A 21378-nucleotide genomic window follows, 5' to 3' on the forward strand; every position below is an offset into this window, starting at 1 on the left:
CCTGATTATAGTCATAGGTAAGGAGTATAACCTGTTCACTTCCTAGGGCATCCAGCTGGTGGCCAAGCATACGATGAGCATTTAATAAATTCACGTTAAATTGAATTGAGGCTTACACATTTCCTTGGTACCAAATATTCTCCTTTCCTTCAGACTAACACTGTGCTACTTCTCTAAGGCTATTTTCTGGGGGACTTCCTTGACAAACAGCATTTCTCTCCATCCAGAACCGTATCCTTACTCAGCAGCTAGATCTGTCCCCAGGCACTTGTAGTTTTGCCTTTGTGTGGCTATGCCTGAGTTCTGGTGACTGTCCCGTCTGTTTCATTACAGTGGAATCATGCTCAGGGCCAGGGATGCTTCTTTGAGAGACTGGTGCAAAAACCTTGTTAGAGCATCTATGATTCTTTAGGGAAAGAGAATTGATACCCCACATATGGAGAAAAATGGACAAAATAGATATTAATAATTGGATAGGAATGGAGGCATCATTACTCTGGAAGGGAAGGTATGAGTAGAAACTGAGAGAGAGGTATTGGTCAAGAGACACTTCCTGGAGGTGGGTGCTTATGGAGTAATTTGGGAAATAGAAGAGGGGCAGGCGAGTTGGAAAGGAAAAGGGACAGTAATTCTAGGCTACATAGATCCTAAGAGTTGAAAGATGAGACTCTTGTGAAGGGTGTGTTTTCTCACATTTGAAGGGAATTTATGCTTCAGGTTTTATTGTGCATTGTGCCATGGAGTGTGGTTTCTGACCCAGGAAGGATGAGATATGATTCTCACAGCCATCTGGAGGATAAACAGTGGTTATGGATAACGAGACTCTTACTGGAAGAGAGTTGTAGCACCTGCTACAGTCATCTAGATCCTGCTCTTCGTAGTGTGGTTCATGGACCAGAAGCATGGGGGTCACCTGGGAGCTTGTTAGAGCTCCTGTTATCGCAGGCACCAACCCAGACCTCCTGAATCAGAATCTGCATTATTAACAGGCTCCCAAGTGATTTCTATGCTTTTTCAGCTTTGGGAAGCACTGGCCTGAGATGATGCATGACAGGTGTCTGGGCTCAGATGAGCACTATGGTAAGTCTGACAATTTTGGAATTGGGAGTGATAGAGAAGGGTGCTAGGCTGTGGAAGTTGAATTCTGGGAAGAGGGATAAGTGTGGGGTCTGTGTCCTCTGTCCCCAGGATTCCCACTCCAGTCACTATGCCAGGGTGTGGACCCTGCCCACTGTGGGGAAAAAAGCCTGTGGTGCCTCACTGGGGTCTATCTGGTCCTCAGGGGCTCCCCGGGTCAAGCATTGGGTGGTGGGGATGGCCACCAATTCCTTTTCCCATCCTTCATATGATGGACAGAAAGGGACTGAGGAGGTCATATTAGTCATGGCCCCGTCTCAGGGCTGTACTGTCACTTCATCAAATGAGTTATAACTTGAGAGGCTCTGGAGGTTGGAGTATGAAATAGGAATTCTTAACTGTCTGTTATGGAAATTAGGATACGTACATCCTCCAAATGCTTTCAGGAGAGACCAGATTTCTACATAAGGGGTTATACACTGGTAGGAACCAAATTAATGCTTCATAAGGGATCATTTGATGATTTTTAATGAGCAAACAACAAAGATTATAAGCCCTATAATCCAGAGACCTGGCGAGATAGGCAATGGAACAATGTTACCAGGTGGGCATTTAAGTATTTTCTTAGGCTTTTGAGGATTTGTGTACCTCATCCCCAATCAGAATGGGTGATAAATAGAGGTGAGTGTTAAATAAAATAGATTGAGATTGAGCAGAAAGAAGAATTTTCTGAGATTAGAGGGTGACCAGGGGAGACGGGAAGGCACAGGATCTCTAGCCCTGTGCATGACTGTCAAATGAGGGTGTGGAATGCCTCAGATGGGCTCCTGCTCAGAAACAGGGTAATGTACAAAATGAACTCTCAAAATCTTTGTTATCCAAGCATTATCCAGTCAACTTCTTAAATGAGAGGTTGTGGTGGATGTGTGGTGTGTGTAATGTGGTGACACATGGGGATGATGAGTGACAGAAGAAAAACACCAATCGTATTAGAGCACTGAAATCTGCTATCAACTCTCCTAATCCTATGGGACATTAGGGCTCAAATAGAGTTTTAAGTTTACAAGTTCTTCCTCTCCATGCATTTATTTTGTGTCAAGGAGATATTAAAATCTCCTAAGGGGAAGGAATATCCCTTTATGTATTACTTCTATCTCCACAGTCCCAAAATGATGATGATGATGATGATTAAATACCTACATTTGCTAAGTATTCCAAACACTTTCCATCATCACCTATTTAATATAAAGTTGAATGAGGTGAGTATTGTTATGCTCATTTTGCAAAATTGAATGGAAGGCTCAGAGATGTTATTTGTGCAAAGTGAGTAGTGAAGCTCGGATTTGTACCAAGGTTGAGCAAAATCTTGTGCCTAAAACCCCTGAGCTATACTTTGCAGGGAGTAGTGGCTCAGTGAGGGATAGATGATCATTGAAACTTGATGGCACAGAGGTAATTAAAAGATGCTGGATAACTCCAAATAGTGAATAACAAGGAAACAATTCTTGTGTGTTTCATGGCGTGTTAATCAGAGGCACACTTAGTGACACATGCACCTCATACTCAGACACTCTCCTTTACCCTCACTGGGCCCCACCCTGCGGGCAGGAGCTTGAAATGGGGGAGAGGCTGGGTGCATATATTCATAAAGCACCTCACTGAGAGTCATGTGTGTGTGCCTAATATATAGACATATGTGTTTAAATTTGAGTGGAAATATCCACCAAAGGTGGGGCACATTTGTGTCGGTATGTCTATAAACACGAGCATATGTTTTAGACTTTTTGGGTATGGGATGTGTGTATGTGCACAAATCCTGAAGTAGTTCAATCAGCACTAAGGTACCAGCCCCTTTCCAGCCCTGTCCATGGTTAGTGTGCTTCCATCAAATCCTGATATTTATTTGGCATTCTCTCTCAAGAAAACTTTAATGAGTTTCCTTTCAGGAAGTTCATGGCCAAGATGCTGGGTTGCTGTGGAGCCCCCATACATCTGCTACAATCAAAAGGGGTTTGCAGAGAAAGAGAAACAGCAGCTGCAAGGCAATGCTCTCCTCTTTTTTACTTTGTAGCCTTAAAAGTACACCACCCATGTAACCAAGGGCCTCTCCTGGAAACCCCTCACAGAAGGTACTAAGAGAAGCCATTTTATTTGCATCTTTGCTTCCAAGTGGGATTCTCTATTTGAGCCATCCCAGGAAGAGGAGAATTTAAAATTATACCGATTAAAGATTCTGCAGTGGAGATTGTGAGAAACTGGTCATTTGTAAAACTGAATTCATAAAGAAGTAATGGGCTCTGAAAGAAGCAAGGTTGTAAGAGGATTCAATGTTTCTGTTTCCTTCTTTACAAAGCTTGGAGCAAAGCTCCTGAAAGCAGGAGACAAGTGGTCCCCTAAGTGGTTTGAAGGCAGACACAGCGCAGGACCCCCCTCCTCCACCTTCCAAAGCCAGTGCCGGGGCCTGCTTTATGAAGGATTGTTTTAAAGATTTTATTTATTTGTTCATCACACACACACACACACACACACACACACACACACAGAGAGAGAGAGAGAGAGAGAGAGAGATGCCATGGAGATGGCAGAAGTTTCTCCCTTTCCCCAGGCATGCAAATTATCTAACTTAGTTTGTGCCTTTCTGTGTTTTGTGCTCTTCTCAGTAACAAGGTTAGGAAATCCTTTCATTGTTAATAAAGAACTACTGGGGGGAGAAAGGAGATGCGAGGCATATAGATGGAGGCACAGAGGGTGCCCTGTCCCATGTGAACTGAACAATAAGATCGGGTGTAAGAGAAGTGAAGATAGATGGACCTTGAGCTGGGACCCAGGTCCTGGTTCCTGTCTTCTCTATTCAAAGCCTGGAGTTTCTACAGTTTTACCTTGAATTTCACTGGTCCTTGCATCTCACTCTCTCATGATGAATAGAAGTTCAATATTATCCAATGATGCCCAAAGTCAAGAAATCCTTCCATTAGCTAAGTCTTTCCTTGGAATTCCATCCTCCCAATCTCTGACTACTGAAATTCTTCACAACCAGTGGTTCAGTTTAAATATTACCTCCTGCCCACGTGTTCCAGGATTACCTACCCTGAAGCAATTTATTTCCTCTGCCCTCCTCTAGTCCTTTGTGTCAGTCTCACCATAGCTGGCTCTCTGCACACTGTGTTCAGTTGTACTTACCCTACGTCTTCCTCTTGTTCCTTACACATCTGTCAGCTTCTGCGGTGGGGAGACTCTGCCTCAGACATATTTATATCCTCTCTACAGGGCTTGACACAGAGCTAAAGACTTGCTTAGAAGCTTTTGCATAGTGTAAAATAGAGGAAAAGAGGCCATGCAGAGAGATGTAGAAGTAGGGGCATTAGGAATATTGATTATAGATATTATTGTTAACACAGGTTCTCACGTGATACTTTCAGGAATGGGTCATATATTAGGAAATGTTTCTCTCACCAGTAAATTTATTCCCATTCATTCTTTCTCTGATTCAAATACAGAGCTTTTCCTAGTGGGAATTAGACAATAAGCAAGAAAACCAATGTTTAAAATTCCAGAGTGTGATGAACCCCTGAAGGAAATAAATGGGTTCTTAACCCAGACGAACACAAGGAATGTTCTTTAGATAGAGGTTAGGAGCACCTTACTGGTCACTGTCATGTATCGCACTAATGTGATTATGAATTAATTCAATTTCTAACCTGCAAATGTATCAATAACATTGATAATGAGAATAAAAGCCTTCGGACCAGGTTGTGTGTGTCGACCCAGTCTTAGGATTGGTTCCTACTTTGGTCCAAATTCCTGAACTCAACACTGCCTTGGGAAGAGGGGAATCAGGGCCCTTGCCTCAGGGCCCTTGCCTGACCCCTCCTCTCCAGCTGAGGATTCAGCAAGCAAAACAGGGGTTAAGAGCTTTGATCTTGCTCCAGACTTGGAACAGATCAAGGCAGAGGCCTCTAAAGTAATGCCCCAGGATATGAGGAGCTGGGGAAGAGATGGAGACAGAAGTTCACAGAGAGGCTAGTTGCTGTCAGAGGCTCCCTCTCACCTTCCACCTCAGTCTTAGTGGGTTGTGGGCTCCTTGGGGCAGCTGGTCAGGGCTTTTGGACTTTTGGGAGAGCTAAGACATCTCCTAAGTGACTTTAGAGTCTCCCACCTCTCATCCCCATCATCCATGGATCCCCGCTCCAAGTCTGAAGACAACCCAGGCTGTGGGGAGCAGGCTGTCCGCCAGGATCCCAGCAGCCTCAGCCACCTCTGTCATTACCAGGGTTTTCCTTTAACTACTTGCCTGCCCCTTCCTCCTGGCACCAGTTGGTAGCATTCCTTCCTGTCTCTTGCACAGCAGTGGTCTTATTAAGAAAGGCTTGGGAGGGGGATCCCTGGGTGGCGCAGCGGTTTAGCGCCGCGTTCAGCCCAGGGCGCAACCCTGGAGACCTGGGATCGAGTCCCACGTCGGGCTCCCTGCATGGAGCCTGCCTCTCCCTCTGCCTGTGTCTCTGCCTCTCTCTCTCTCATGAATAAATAAATAAATAATCTTAAAAAAAAAAAGAAAGCCTTGGGAGTATTCAGAATCTGAGACTGGGACCTGGAACTTTACACCCACTCACCCTTTCCTGCCCTTGCCTCCTGTTGGGATAACACGTTTCCATTAGACATACTATAGGTGAACTAAGAAACATCAGTTAATCATGCTGTGGGCTAAGGGAGCTGGCTAAAGCTTGGAGACTACCACGTTGACAGCAGGGGCTGAGGGAGGTCACCTAAGTTTCTGCCAGGATGGGGGCATTCAGGCTGGGGTGCAAGGTGAGTGCTCAGAGATCTGGAGCCCTGGCTGAAGAGGGTTGTGTGTGTGGTTGGTGGGGTGGGGGAACAGTGGCTCGACTCCTGCGGGGGTTGTCCTGGTGTCCTGAGCTGGGCTGGGTGGAAGTGGATGGAGGGGAAGTCACCCCCTCAGCTTAGGGAGGACTCCAGGCTCAGGTCAGTCTTAGAGCATATTCTCTCCAGGTGGCCCAGAGCAGAAGGGAAGAGAATGGGGAGCAGACAGTTCAGACCAGTCCAGCCTCACTCCTGTCCTCTCCCCCTCCCTCACCTCCCCTTCCCAGCTTCTCATTGGGGCATTTCACACTTACTACACACCTGCTGTGTGCACAGAGCTCCAAAGTGTTCTCAACCTTTGGTGTTCTCAACCAAGGTTGGCCTTTCTCAACCCAGACACCACTGCCTTCCCCGTGCAGCTCACAGAGATAGTCAGACTCCTCAGCATCTGGGTTGATGTCCACGCCCAGAAGCCTCCCTGAAGCCTGGGATCCAGAGTGTACATATTTGGGACAAACCACGGAGAAGCTGAAGAAGTGGGGAGAAGGGGAAAGTTGGGAGAGAGCCTCACAGTTTTCGGGGACAATATGATTACTTGCAGCAGCAAGAAGGATTAAAGCAAGAGGAGAGGAAGAACTTCCCTTGAGCAGACAGCGCTGCTTGTTTTCTGAAGCACAAATCCTGGACCTGATACAGGGAGGAACAGGGTGAAAAGAGACCCTTAGAGGGATATTGTCTCCCCAGGAGTGTTGGGGTTCAACAAGGTGTGGCGGGGGAAGGAGAGACCACACAGAGCAAACCGGCAGAAAACAAGGTGACACTCTGTGGGGATCTTGGCTTCCAGGTGGAGGCGCCAGGCCTGTCCTGCACACACAGGGTCGCTGCTAAACCAGGAGCCCTCAGCTGGGCTCTCAGACCTTAGTGATCTGCGTGGAGGAAAGACTGAGGCTGAGCAGGGTCCTTCTCTTCCACAAACCTGCCCTGAGCGCTGAGGGGGCATCTCCCTCCAGATGGATTGGAGGCCGAGGTGGTGGGACGACCTGAGGGGGAGCAGTCACCTTTGGCTCTGTCCTCTCCTGAGACGGAGTGGCTTTGGGGTGACCGGGTCATTAGGCCTTTCCGAGGTCCCTGGGCTGTCAAGGGTGCCTTAGGACAGGGGGCAGGATGGAAGTGAGGGCTGACCCGTCCCCTCCCTCTGAGGCCACTGACAAGGGGGCGGGGCTGTGCTTAGTGGGCAGGGCTTACCCAGGTGGACTCACTGCCTTGTAGGTATACCCTGGTTTTGGAGTTCTTCTGCGCAGCGCCCCCCATCACTTGCTGATGAGGAGATGTCTTTTCAGCTCTCTAACACCTGACCAGGTCTGTCCTCAGGAAGGGAGGAGGGGACGACAGTCAGAGGACAGGAGGAGAGAAGGGGGCTAATGTCCTTCCTACCACTGGGCTCTGAGCTCTGCCCTACTCCCTAGATTCCTAAGGGTGGAGGAGGTGTGAAAGCAGATGTAGAAATGACAAGAAATGGGGCAATGTGGTAGGATGCAGCAGGATGGAGAGATGGAGGTAATGGGAAGGTGGAGCCCACTGGGAGGTGGGGATGTCTGAGGAGGTGAGCCAGGAAGGGAGGGAGGCAATCTGGGTGGGGTGGGAGGTTGTCCAGGTGGGAGGGGACTGGATGGGAGGTGGGCAGGGGAGGGGTCAGAGGGATTGGGGGCCTGCATTTGGGAAGTTGGAGGCACCAGGATGGGGTAGTGCCAGGGAAACTCAGAGATGTTCAAGCAGGCCAGCTGTCTAGAAGGAGCCCTGGAGGAGAATCCCACTGGGAGGAGGGCAGACAGCAGCTCACAAGGAGTCAGAGCCTGGGAGGCTGCAGGGAGTAAAGGCTGTGGCAGGGAAAGCAAAGTTGTTTGTGGGTCCATGGAGCATCCCAGGAAAGTGAGGGTAGGACCTCAGAGTCACTTCCCATTCAGTCTGAGCCATGACTCTGTAGGGGAGCTGTGGAGGCCTCCTGAGCAGCAGGGGTAGGGGTAGGATCCCCACCCCCTTTCCTTATCCTGGGTCCCTTCTACCCACTCTCTCCTTGTCCATACTCTCTCCTGGATATTCAAGATCTTTAGAGCCTAGAGGACTGGGCTCTGGATCATTAGACCAAAGGAATAGGGTTGTGTGTATATATGGACAAGTGTGACAAGTGTATGAGTGTGTGTAGGTCTGGAGGTGCAGGTGGTTTGTTTGAGGGGATGTGTCTTTGTGTTGTGTACATGTGAGAACGTTTGTAACATTTACGTGTGTATATGTGTGTATTTTAGTCTGATATAAAAAATGACTTGTACTGGAAAAAAGGAGGGGGGAAGGAGGGGTACCCTTCTAGTTCTATATACTGTAAATCCCTTGACTTCCCCTAGAGCTTTCCAGCGCTACTTGGGCGAGAACTTGCTCTTCCCCTGTCCCTCCAGCTGGTCTTCTGGCAGGGTTTTTTGTGCTGATTCAGGTGTGTGCACGGGGGGGGGGGGGGGGGGGGGGGGGAGCTGCCCCACCCCCTGCTGGGTGCCAGGCTCAGGGGGAGCTGTTTACCCCATGAGGCCCCCATTCCCTGGTGGCCTTGCCTCTGCGAGGCACAGGGTGACACAAGGAGGAACAGCCACACTGGCGGCGGCCAGGTCTCCCGCTCTGGAGTCAGCTCCCCGCAGTAACTACCTCAGTCTCCCAGTCTGCACTGGCCTAGGTGCTCCCAGGCCAGCGGGGGTGCTGACCTGCACAGCTTGGGGGCACCTGGCAGCAGGAGAGTCTTCACCGTCCTGTGCCCTCCCTGCCTCTGCCTCCGCCTGTCCTGGGAAGAGCGCAGGAGCATGGGCTGTGTCCCCCGGCGCCCCGGGATCTGGGACCTGCGCTGCTGGAATCACGCCCCGGGGCGCAGCTCCCGAAGTCAGCAGGGAGCCCTCGCCTGACCCACCAGCTTCTCCCAGAGGCCCAGCAGGCTGCACGCACCCGCCCTTCACCGCGCTCTCCCCTGGGGAGCACCTCCTCTGTTAGCGCCCGGGAAACTGGAGGCTCCACTGCCCCTCCTGTCATTCTGCCCAATTCCCTGCCGAGCGCCTTTGGGTCCAGAAAGAATCCGGTGTGGAATTTTTAAAGTTCCTGCTTCTCAGGGGCTGGGCTTTCCTGTCCTGGAGGCTCTCGCCTCTGGGATGTAGCCGGGCTCCTCGTGGGGCCCCTCCCCCACTTGCTTTTTTTTTTCCTCTTCTGCCTTTCTACCTTGTTAGCCGTGAAAACCCTTCTCCCTGTAGTGTTTCAGCTGTTCTCTCTTTAAGTCTGAGGTTGAATTCATAGGATTTCAGGATGGTTTGCAAGTTTCCTAGATAAATTGGTGGGGCCAGGTGAGTTGAGGACCCTACTCCTCTGCCATCTTCCTGAGTCTCGCATTTTTCTTTTTTCTTTGTTTTCTTTTTTCTTTTCTTTTCTTTTCTTTTCTTTTCTTTTCTTTTCTTTTCTTTTCTTTTCTTTTCTTTTCTTTTTTCTTTTTCCTTTTCTTTTCTTTTCTTTTTTCTTTTCTTCTTTTCTTTTCTTCTTCTTTCCTTTCCTTTCTTTCCTTTCCTTTTCTTTTCTTTCTTTCTTTTTTTTTTGAGAGAGAGGCAGGAAGCACAGAGGGAGAGGAAGAGAGAATTCTCAAGTAGACTCCCTGCTTTTTTTTTTCCACTTTCCTGAACTTTATCAATGAAAAAAAAACAATGTTGGTAAATCTTGAGAACATAGTCAATTTTCTAGGATTCGTCCCTTGAAAATGTGACATTTGATTTCCAAACACATGCCAGAGCGTACATGGTTCCCAATTGTACTAATCAGGTGAGAAGCTGAAATCCTAAAATGTTCATCTTCCAACTTTACCCAGTCTGTGGTCTGTCTTTGGATCAGCAATAATTGCCTGAACAGCTACTATGGCTTCATTAATTTTTGTCTGTAGCTCTCTGAGCTCTTCTATATGCAGCAATCGCAGAATTTGAGCAGCTTCATTAAGAACTGCATCTCCTGTGTCAAAACCAAGAACTCGCCTAAGGAACTTGCCATCCCAATTTTCCATTTTCAAATGTTCCGTCTTTAATTCAAAGTACATTTGCTTAGGACTTCTTTGTGAACTGACCCCACATCACCCAGCCTGGGAAAATACTAGATCTGGACCACTATGGGGGGCATGAGATACTTGATAAAGACAGAAGAAGAACAGGGGCCCCTAGGTGGCTCAGTTGGTTAAGCATCTGCCTTTATTTTATTTTATTTTATTTTTTTTTAAGCATCTGCCTTTAGCTCGGGGGATGATTCTAGGGTCCTGGAATGGAGCCAGCCCCTCATTGGGCTCTCTGGTTGGGGAGGGAGCGGGAGTGGGGAGGTTAGGCAGTCTGCTCCCTCTCCCTTTGCTACTCCCCTAGCTTGTGCTCTCTGGCTCTCAAATACAGAATCAAAAATGTTAAAAAACAAAAAAACAGCCTCAGAACTTGGAAATGTAAAAATTAACAAGATGTGGCTGTTGTACTCCAGGTCTCTGGGAGCTAAAGAAAAGTTAAAACGAATTACAGCACATTGTGTCCACATGCTGAAAAGGAGGTAGAATCAAAATGGAGTTGAACAGAAAAGCACCAGCCTGGAAGTTCAGTTTTGAGGCAACAACAACAACAACAAAAAATTAAAAAAAATTAAAAAAGCCCATTGTGGTGCTTGACCCAGGACTCTGCTCATGACCTGAGCCTAAATCAAGAGTCAGTTGCTTAACTGACTGAGCCAGCCAGGCACTTCAAGCTTTGTATTTTTTTTAAGAATTTATTTAATTATTCAGAGAGACACACAGAGAGAGGCAGAGACATAGACAGAGGGAGAAGTAGGTTTCCTGCAGGGAGCCTGATATAGGACTTCTTCCTAGGACCCCAGAATCATTACCTGAGCCAAAGGCAGACCCTCAAGTGCTTCACCTGAGCCAAAGGCAGACCCTCAAGTACTTCACCACCCACGTGTCCCAAGCCTTTTATTTTTTGATACCTGGTCTAGCTCATCCACCAACATGGATGAGTGTGGCTAATTAGAATCCTTAGGGTTTGAAGGCAAATTCTAAAGAATAAAACTGATTTCATTGTCTCATGAAGGCTAGCTAACAGGCTTGAGTTTTAGTAGGTAATTTTAAGACTAGACATTTATAAGGACTAATTTTTTCATATTTCAATATGAAATATTAGGTAGATGATATTTAGTCCATATTGTTTGCTAGGCACTTAGCTACATACTTTGTAGGCACATTTCACTTACTTGTCACAACTACCCTAGGAGGAATTTAACTCCCACTTGACTCTTGTGGAAACTAAAGCCCCAAGAGGTGAACTAATTTGTCCAGAGTCACTGGGTATGAGGCTAAGTTGTGATTTTAACTGGAACCATCTACCTGCAGATCCTTACTCCTTTTTTTAATTTTTTAAATTTTTAAAAAAAATTTGGCAGGTGCCAAACCGCTGAGCCACCCAGGGATCCTCAACAGCCTGATATTTTTTAAAACAAGTGTCCTCATGATGTGATGAACACTAAGTGTTATACTATATGTTGGCAAATTGAATTTAAACAATAAAAAACAAAAAAGGTAATTAAACAAGTGTCCTCAAAGAGAAGCAATTCTTTATCACCTGGTATGGCTCATACCTGCCATGAATGATGTGTGGTAAATGTATTTTCACAGTTAGTTTTCTCTCCACACGTTTCATTTTGATTGCCTTATGCAAGGAAGGTGATATCATTAATGTCTTTATCTGATCCAGGTTTCTAAAGGTTTCCTGTCAATGTCAAGTAGATAAGAATTCTGGATGGGCTTTTTCAGATTTCTCTTCTCAGTATAGTCATTTGGTTAACAAATACTTAGTGAGCACCTGCCTCACAGTCTGATGGAGGAGACAAGCAGCTGACGTAGCATTCAGAAACATTAGAATAAATGACACATGGGAGTAGCAAGGTGCTTTGAGAGCACATAGGAAAGGCAGCATAAGGGTCAGGGAAGGCATCCCGGGAAGCACTTTTGAGCTGGGAACCCAAAGAGAAGTAGGGTATAGGAAAGTGAAGGGGCCAAGAGCGCAGTAGAGACAAGGGAACAGGGTGAGTGCTGAATTTTGCAGCCAGAGCAGAAACTGGGCAGAGGATGGGGCTGGCAGAATGAGCACAGTTCAGAATATGAAAGAAGGAGGGACTATGAAAGAGGGCAGTGGGAACCATGGAAGCATCTGAAGCCTGGGGATGAGCAGGGTATACCTCAGTTACATTTATAGTGTAGAAAGTTTCCATGAGTTAAGAAATGACCCTCCCGGGATCCCTGGGTGGCTCAGCGGTTTGGCACCTGCCTTTGGCCCAGGGCACGATCCTGGGGTCTCGGGATTGAGTCCCGCGTCGGGCTCCCGGCATGGAGCCTGCTTCTCCCTCTGCCTGTGTCTCTGCTTCTCTGTGTGTGTGTGTCTATCATGAATAAATAGATTTTTAAAAATCTTAAAAAAAAATGACCCTCCCTTGGTGGGAATGTAAACTGGTATAGCCACTCTGGAAAACAGTCTGGAGGTTCCTAAAAAGGTCAAAAACAGCTATCCTACAACCCAGCATTTGCACTATAAGGTATTTGTCCAAGGGATATAAATTTAGTGATTCAAAGAGGGTGCATGTACCCCAATGTTTATAGAAGCAATGTCCACAATAGCTAAAATATATAAAAAAACTGAGATGTCCTTTGACAGATGAATGGATAAAGAAGATGTGGTATATATATATACATATTTACTCAGCCATCAAATAGAATGAAATTTTACTACTTGAAATGATGTGGATAAAACTAGAGTGTATTATGCTAAGTCAAATAAGTTAGTCAGAGAAAGACACCCTATGATTTCTCTCATTGTGGAATTTAAGAAACAAAGCAGATGACCTAAGGGAATGTAAAACAGAGAGATAAGCAAACCATAAGAGACTCTTAACTGTAGGAATCAAACTCAGGGTTGCTGATTAGGTGGGGAGTGGGGGGATGAGGTAACTGAGTGATGGGCATTAAGGAGGGCACTTGTTATAATGAGCACTGGGTGTCCTATACAGCTGATGAGTCACTAAATTCTACCCCTGAAGCTAATAATACACTATATTTTAACTACACTGAGTTAAAAAAAAAAAAAGAATCGACCCTCCCTATCTACCTCACTGCTTGTTGTTAAATACCCACCATTTGCTTCAACGTGGATGGAATTGGAGGGTATTATGCTGAGTGAAGTAAGTCAATCAGAGAAGGACAAACATTATATGGTCTTATTCATTTGGGGAATATAAAAATTAGTGAAAGGGAATAAAGGGAAAGGAGAGAAAATGGGTGAAATATCAGTGAGCATGACAAAACATGAGAGACACCTAACTCTGGGAAATGAACAAGGGGTAGTGAAAAGGGAGGTGGGGGCAACCCGGGGTGGCTAAGCGGTTTAGCACAGCCTTCAGCCCAGGGCCTGATCCTGGAGAGCTGGGATCGAGTCCCATGTTGGGCTCCCTTAATGGAGCCTGCATCTCCCTCTGCCTGTGTCTCTGCCTCATATTCTCTCTCTCTCTCTTTCTGAATCTCATTAATAAATAAATAAAATCTTTAAAAAAAGAAGGAAAGGGAGGTGGGCGGGGGGGGTGGGCAGGGGGTTGGGGCACTGAGGGGGGCACTTGGTGGAATGAGCACTGAGTGTTATGCTAAATGTTGGCAAATTGAACTCCAATAAAAAAATTAAAATAAAATATAACATTGAAACAGGTGAATGGCAAATCCGAGATAGATTTCTAGGTAGATGGCTAAGCTATCCATAATCCAAGGGTTCCTTTTGATCATCTATAGAGAAGACTTTTCAATTAGACTTGATCTTTCTGTCTTTCAATACCTCTGGCAACATTCCTAAAGTTCTCTCATAACCAAGGCTTGAGTAGGGAGGAGGGTGGGGGCCACGTGACTTTATTCTCTTCTCCACTACTCATTTCCAGGCCATTGCTGTGAATTCTATATCCAAAGCCTTGCTTCCCTTGAGGAGGGGACCATTTGAATAGCAGCAGAGGAGGGGGAAAGAAGAACCACATGTGGTGTTCCTTCATTAAAAAATTTTGCATATCAGACAATGGTTTGTGGGAGTTAAAAATAACTCCTTATGAAAAATTCATAGGGAGTTACAAGTGAGGGTTTAAATACAAGCTCAAAGAGCAGACCGTGGTCTCCAGGCTCATGGAATCTGACATTACAGATATTGCAGGTGTGTACAGAGCACAGAGTTGCCAGTGAGGAAACTGTTGCAGAAGTGAGCTCACCTTCTCTCCTGGAGCCCAGAGAGGGAGGAGACAGAAGGAATTGTTTAGGTCATGAGCTATTGAGCTAGGTGACATTTTTTTCTCCCTGCCCATCACATTCTCATAACTGTGGACACAAAAACTGTAGTGAATTTTGCCTGGGTACTTTGGGTGAGGTGTATTGAATGTCAGAATTCCCAAAACCACCTTCCTGGCTCCTCTCCCTTCTCAATCCTGGATGTGGGGTGGCTGCTGCCCCCATTTCTCTAGCATTTCTTTCCCAGGCAGCCTGGTCCTCTCCTTCTTGCAGGTGGTTATGAAGACCCTGCCCCTTCCTCCTCACTCCTCTCTGTTCACAGCACCTCTGCGGGACTAGGTAGGGAAAGGGAGAGGTGGACTATACACTCTTGGCCATCAGTAGAGCTGAATGGATGAGGCAGAATGAAGGCTAGGGGGCCAAAGTGCCATCTGATCTTGGCTAGGTGATGTAGGGGCTAAGGATTTTAAGGCTGGAGGACCAATATTTGTATATTAACAACAGATGATTTTTAAAAGTGGGTCTGCAATTACAGTGAGGCCCACTAATCCATGAATTAATGTGTCATATCTCATGCTCAAGCACAGCGCACACACCCCGCATGTGAATTATTGCACAATACATTCATGCCCCGCTGTGTCTTACAGCTTAATTAGTACATGAAGCTAGAGGTGTCAGACATACCCAAATTGGAATAAGTTATGTAGTATGTAAAAGAGCAGAATATTAGGGGGTGCCTGAGTGGCTTAGTTAGTTAAAAGGCTGCCTTGGGCTCAGGTCATGGTCTCAGGGGCCTGGGATTGAGCCTTGCTTGGAGCTTCTTGCTCAGCAGGGAGTCAGTCTACTTCTGCCTCTCCCTCTACCCCTGCCCCCCTTTTGTGTATGTGTGTGTGTGCGCGCGTGCATGCACACGTGCATATGAGTGCCCTCTCTCTCTCTTCAAATAAATAAATAAAATCTTTTTTTAAAAAAGCAGAATGTTGGAGATATTTGGTACTTTTTTCTGTAGGGAAAGCAGGGTTGATTTGTCTATGGTGTCCTTTAGAGTCAGTTTCTGTGACATTTGGGCTGCGACAGGTTACATGGGACTTCTGAGCTATGGTTGGTTGGTTTAACACCATTGTTCAGTAAATATTTACCATTTACTTAGGCATTATGGAATGACAGCACGTACCAGATGAAATATGAAGCAGCATCTTTGAAGCCTGAGCAAAGGAACTCAGCAGCCCCAACCCATTTCAGCTTAACTCAGCCTCACGGAATCAGATCACAGACTCTCTCCACTCTGGGCTTGCTACAGCGCTGATCATTGAATCCTCTTCAATTCCAGCTGGAATGCTGTGTCAGGCACTTCACAGATTTGGTCAAAAGCTGGTACGCAGACGTACATTGAAGCAAGATGTGACCCGGATCAGATATTTGAACACACTGGATTTAGTGACCCTGGGTGTGGACCGCACAGTGGGTATAGGTGTATATGTCCTGGCTGGGGAGGTGATCAGTAATCAAGCAGGACCTTCGATTGTGATCTGCTTTTTGGTGGCTGGCCTAGCCTCGTTGTTGGCTGGGCTGTGCTATGCAGAGTTGAGTATCCGGATTCCTCATGCTGACTCTGCATATGTCTACACCTATGTCACTGTAGGTGAACTTGGTGCTTTTGTCACTGGCTGGAACCTCCTCCTCTTCCTTGTTGCTGATGGAGTTGTGTTGGGTTGGGTGTGGATGTTAATTTTTGACAATCTGCGTGGGGACCAGATATCTGAGACCCTGACTGAGAACATTTCATCATATGTTTCTCGTGTCATTGCAAAATATCTAGGCTTCTTTGTTACGGGTTTTGTGTTCTTCCTCATTGAATTCCGGAATCTGTGGGTTTTTTAGTGTTCCCAGATTTCCAAATGGTTCACATTGGTTAAAGTTTTCTTTCTCAGTTTTATCATCATCTCTGGCATCATTAAGGGATCTGCGCAACTGGAAGCTCATAGAAGAGGACTACATGAAGGCTGGGCTCAATGACACCTCTAGTTTGAGCCCTCTGGGCTCTGGAGGATTCATGCCTTTTGGCTTCCAGGGGATTTTCCGTGGCGCAGCTACCTGCTTTTGTTGGTTTTGACAACATCGTGACCAGAGGTAAAGTAACCCAGAATCCCCAGCATTCTATCCCTATGGGCATTGTGATTTCACTGTTCATCAGCTCTTTGTTGTATTTTGGTATCTCTGCAGCACTTACACTTATGGTGCCTTACTACCAGCTTCGACCTGGTGGCCCCTTGCCTGAGTTATTTCTCCATATTGGCTGGGCTCCTGCCTTCTATGTTGTAACTTTTGGATTTTTGTGTATTCTTTCTGCATGCCTCTTAAACTTTACAATCCCCATATATAGTCATATAAAGATGATGGCAGACGATGGCCTCCTATTCTATGCCCTTGCCAGGACCTGTTTTGGCATATTCACCCAGGTTGTGGTCATCGTGATTATTTGTGTTATTGCAGCAGTCGTGACATTCTTCTTTGGACTCACTTATCTTGTGGACCTCAGTGCAATTGGGTCCCTGACACCTCACTCTCTTGATGCTATTTGTGTACTCATCCTCAAGTATCAGCCTGAGAGGAAGAATGAGTGAAATGAAGCACAGGTACTGGAGGAGAATGGTCCTATGGCAGAGAAGCTGACTCTATCTGGACTATTTTTTCCAAAAATAATGAAAGGGAGTAACAGTGAAAGGAGAGGAAATGAGTGAGAAATATCAGTGAGGGTGACAGAACATGAGAGACTCCTAACTCTGTGAAACGAGAGGTGGTGGAAAGGGAGGTGGGTGGGAAGTTGGGGTGACTAGGTGATGGCACTGAGGGGGGCCCTTGACAGGATGAGCACTGGTTATGCTACATGTTGGCAAATCAAACTCCAATAAAAAATATACAAAAAAAAGAAAGAGAGAGCTGGGAATGCTAGGAAGGGATTAGAGAATGATGTGATACATTGATGTCAAAAGGGAAAGTCAGTTTCTTCTCTACTTCCCGCTAGGACTCAATACCCTTTTTTTCCTCAACCCAGGATTCTTTCAATACACAACACCTAATGAAAATCCTCAAAGCAAACAGTAGAAGGAAATCCATCTCCTGTCCTCCTCATTTTCCAAATTACAACTGTAACATAGGAGAGCACTGATTCAGATCACTTTTTCTAAGAAGTCTTACTAAACATTTTGTTTTTCCCATATCCTTCCTTTCTTTGTAAGCACAGAATCTAAAAGTCCATCCAGTAGTCCCATCCATCACTACAATCTGTCTCCACCTAGACTTACAGTTGTGAGTGCTCAGAGCTCATGGCTCCTTCTTCCATGCACCTCCTCCCAACACATACCCTCAGTAATACACTGCACCCGGTGTATCTTAGGAAAGGCCAACCTTCTCTCTCATTATCTTCCTTCATATCTTTAAGTGCACACTGTCCTTCTGTGTAAGGACTCAGTTGTCTCTTTCTCTCTGTCCTTGTTCACCAGACTGTGCTTGGCCCTCTCACAGCCCTACATGCCTGCTTCACCTGCTCCCTTGCAAAGTTAACTTGTTTTGCTTTGTTTTGTTGTAGGAAAGACACCAAATCATCTGAGTCATATGAAAGTTGTATCCTGCCTCAGAGTCCTCAGTTATCACCCAAATGTAGACCAATACAACTTCTCCACGAAGACCCACCTGCCTCACCCCAACTCAGGCAACAATATCTATAACAGAGAACCTCTACCACCACTCTTTTAGGGACACTCTTTATCCCACTTCCCTAGTTTTTTCTAATCCCTTCTGCTTTGTGATTTCTGCAATTATAAAAGAAAAAGAGAAAAGGATAAACCAAAAGAATATAATCTAAAAATCACGATATCATACTTAAAGGATCTATCCAACAAGAGGACATAAAAATCATGAATATTTATGCCCTGAGTGTGGGAGCTGCCAAGTATATCAATCAATTAATAACCAAAGCTAAGACATACTTAGATAATAATATACTTATACTTGGTGACTTGAATGTAGCGCTTTCTACAATTTACAGATATTCTAAGCACAACATCGCCAACAAAACAAGAGCTTTAAATGATCCTCTGGACCAGATGGATTTCACAGATATTTACAGAACTTTACATCCAAATGCAACTGAATACACATTCTTCTCACGTGCACATGGAATTTTCTCCAAAATAGACCACATACGGGGTCACAAATCAGGTCTTAACCGATACCAAAAGATTGGGATCATCCCCTGCATATTCTCAGACCATAATGCTTTGAAATTAGAACTAAATCACAAGAAGAAGTTTGGAAGGACTTCAAACACGTGGAGGTTAAGGACCATCCTGCTACAAGATCAATCAAAGGGTCAACCAGGAAATTAAGGAAGAATTAAAAAGATTCATGGAAACTATTGAGAATGAAGATACAACCATTCAAAATCTTTGGGATACAGCAAAAACAGTCCTGAGGGGGAAATATATCGCAATACAAGCATCCATTCAAAAACTGGAAAGAACTCAAATACAAAAGCTAACCTTACACATAAAGGAGCTAGAGAAAAAACAGCAAATAGATCCTACACCCAGGAGAAGAAGGGAGTTAATAAAGATTTGAGCAGAACTCAACGAAATCGAGACCAGAAGAACTGTGGAACAGATCAACAAAACCAGGAGTTGGTTCTTTGAAAGAATTAATAAGATAGATAAACCATTAGCCAGCCTTATTAAAGAGAAGAGAGAGAAGACTCAAATTAATAAAATCATGAATGAGAAAGGAGAGATCACTGCCAACACCAAGGAAATACAAATGATTTTAAAAACATATTATGAACAGCTATACGCCAATAAATTAGGCAATCTAGGAGAAATGGACGCATTTCTGGAAAACCACAAACTACCAAAACTGGAACAGGAAGAAATAGAAAACCTGAACAGACCAATAACCAGGGAGGAAATTGAGGAAATCATCAAAAACCTCCCAAGACACAAAAGTACGGGGCCAGATGGCTTCCCAGGGGAATTCTATCAAACGTTTTAAGAAGAAACCATACCTATTCTACTAAAGCTGTTCGGAAAGATAGAAAGAGATGGAGTACTTCCAAATTCGTTCTATGAGGCCAGCATCACCTTAATTCCAAAACCAGACAAAAACCATACCAAAAAGGAGAATTATAGACCAATATCCCTGATGAACATAGATGCAAAAATTCTCAACAAGATACTAGCTAAAAATCATATTTATCAATTGGAATATACTTGGTGAAGGAAATTGGTCTTTCCACGTGATTTTGCTTGAATTAGAGTTAGAATGTATCTGCCTGCTGGAAGAGCATAACATATATCAATTGATAATGGAGACAAGTAGCTCAAGAATTGCTACAGGGCAGCATAAAGACAACCTAGAAAACAACATTTGTTGCATATAATCAAGAAAACAGGTGTTCTGCATGGATGAGTGTTGTCTGGACTTTTGGTGTTGGGGTGCTATATAGAGTGTATGTGGCAGAGTCTGGAAGGGGGGAGACAGTTTAAGACTGCAGGGCCCTTTAAAACTAAAGAGTTGCAAATATGTTTTGTGATAAAAGCAAACTGCCTCTTGGAGACCCAGTGTTTTCAAGACCATGAGACAGCCACCCCCCAGGGAACTTTGGTAATATTTCTTCCTACACACTGACCTGACCTATAACCTATCCCCACCATAATTTTTTAAAATTAGTTAAGAAAAGTAGGGAGATACCTTCAGCAGCTGTAAAAATAGATGTCTAGCTCCTGGAGCTTGGAGGAAGAAGCCCCTCAAACCCTCCCTGGTAATGGGGGACCATCTTATCAAACCAGGCTGCTATTCTGCAAAGTCCTCCACACTGATGTCCTCCCTAAGAAGATGTAATACAGAGACTTTCAAAATCTCCAGTGTGAAAGTGAGGGAAAACATGAAGGAGGCAGCAGAGTCAGGTAGAGGATATTCATTCAAGGAACATGTATAAGCACACTGTGTGCTGGGCCCTTTGGCAGAGACAAAGATGAAGAAAGCAAGCTGTGCACCATGTCAGAGAGCACCATGTAGGAAGGAGGGCAGGGGAAACAGGTGGGGAGATGCTGGAGAAGCATCAAAATTTCCTCATCAGAGCTGAGAACCCATCTGGTCTGGAGAACAGAGCGTAGGCCTCCAAATGCCTCTGACCCCAGTAAACCTACCTGCTCTTCCCAAACTTATCAGGCCTCTGGTCTGCATCCTGCAATCCAAAGTCTACCTCTAGGGCTCTGGAGTACCTTCTGCTAAACACCAAGGTCTTCCACAGCCAGCAGTGCCGCAAGCCCAAGCTTCGTCTCTGGCTCTGCCTCAGTTTTCTTGCCAACTCTATAAACAAGAGCTTGTCCAAGAAGAGTCAGCACTTGGAATGGAGCTCACAGGGTGCCCTCAGGGAATTGAGGCCCTTAGGAGGTGGAGCCCTCAGGGAGGTGAGGCCCTCAGAAGGTTGGGGCACTCCACAGAAGTGCCCAGGGGAAGGGCCAGGAAGGGTAAAGGAAGTAGATTAAGCAGAATCCTGGAGGAAAGCAGCCGGTGGGCAATGGAAGACCAGATGACCTCTGCCTGGGTGAAGAGGTGGACTGAGAGCTTAAATGGGACTTTGCTGGAGACTTTGCTGGCAGCAAGGTATGAATTTAGAAGGAAACAAGCTTCTCAGGGTCCTGGGTATGGAGGAGGTCCTGGTTGGCAAGAGGGGAGTGTGGAGAGCCTGGTGGAGTTCACCCTGTGGTGTATGGAGGCCAGTCCCAGATCCAGCTGAAAAGCCCACTCAGCAGTCCTGTAAACAGGGACAGAAACATCCTCTCATACCCAGGCTGCCTCTCCCAGCATCTCCCACAGTTTTATCTACCATCTCCATCCATCCTGGCCCCTCACCCTGATTTCCCATCATCCCAGAAATTAATCTAAAAGGGAACAGGCTGCAACTTCACCACAAGGGATGTTCTGAGACAGTCCGCTCAGTGTTCATACCATATTCTGACTCAATATGCATTTAGTATTGTGCTAGAAGTAAGAAAAAGATATAGTCCCTGCCTACAGATCTTCCTGCTGTAGACATTTAAAACATAGGTCTTCCAGGACCCTGAAACAGTGACCAAAAGAAAGTG

This window comes from Canis aureus, chromosome 25, assembly GCF_053574225.1.
Source record: "Canis aureus isolate CA01 chromosome 25, VMU_Caureus_v.1.0, whole genome shotgun sequence".
Lineage (NCBI taxonomy): Eukaryota > Metazoa > Chordata > Mammalia > Carnivora > Canidae > Canis > Canis aureus.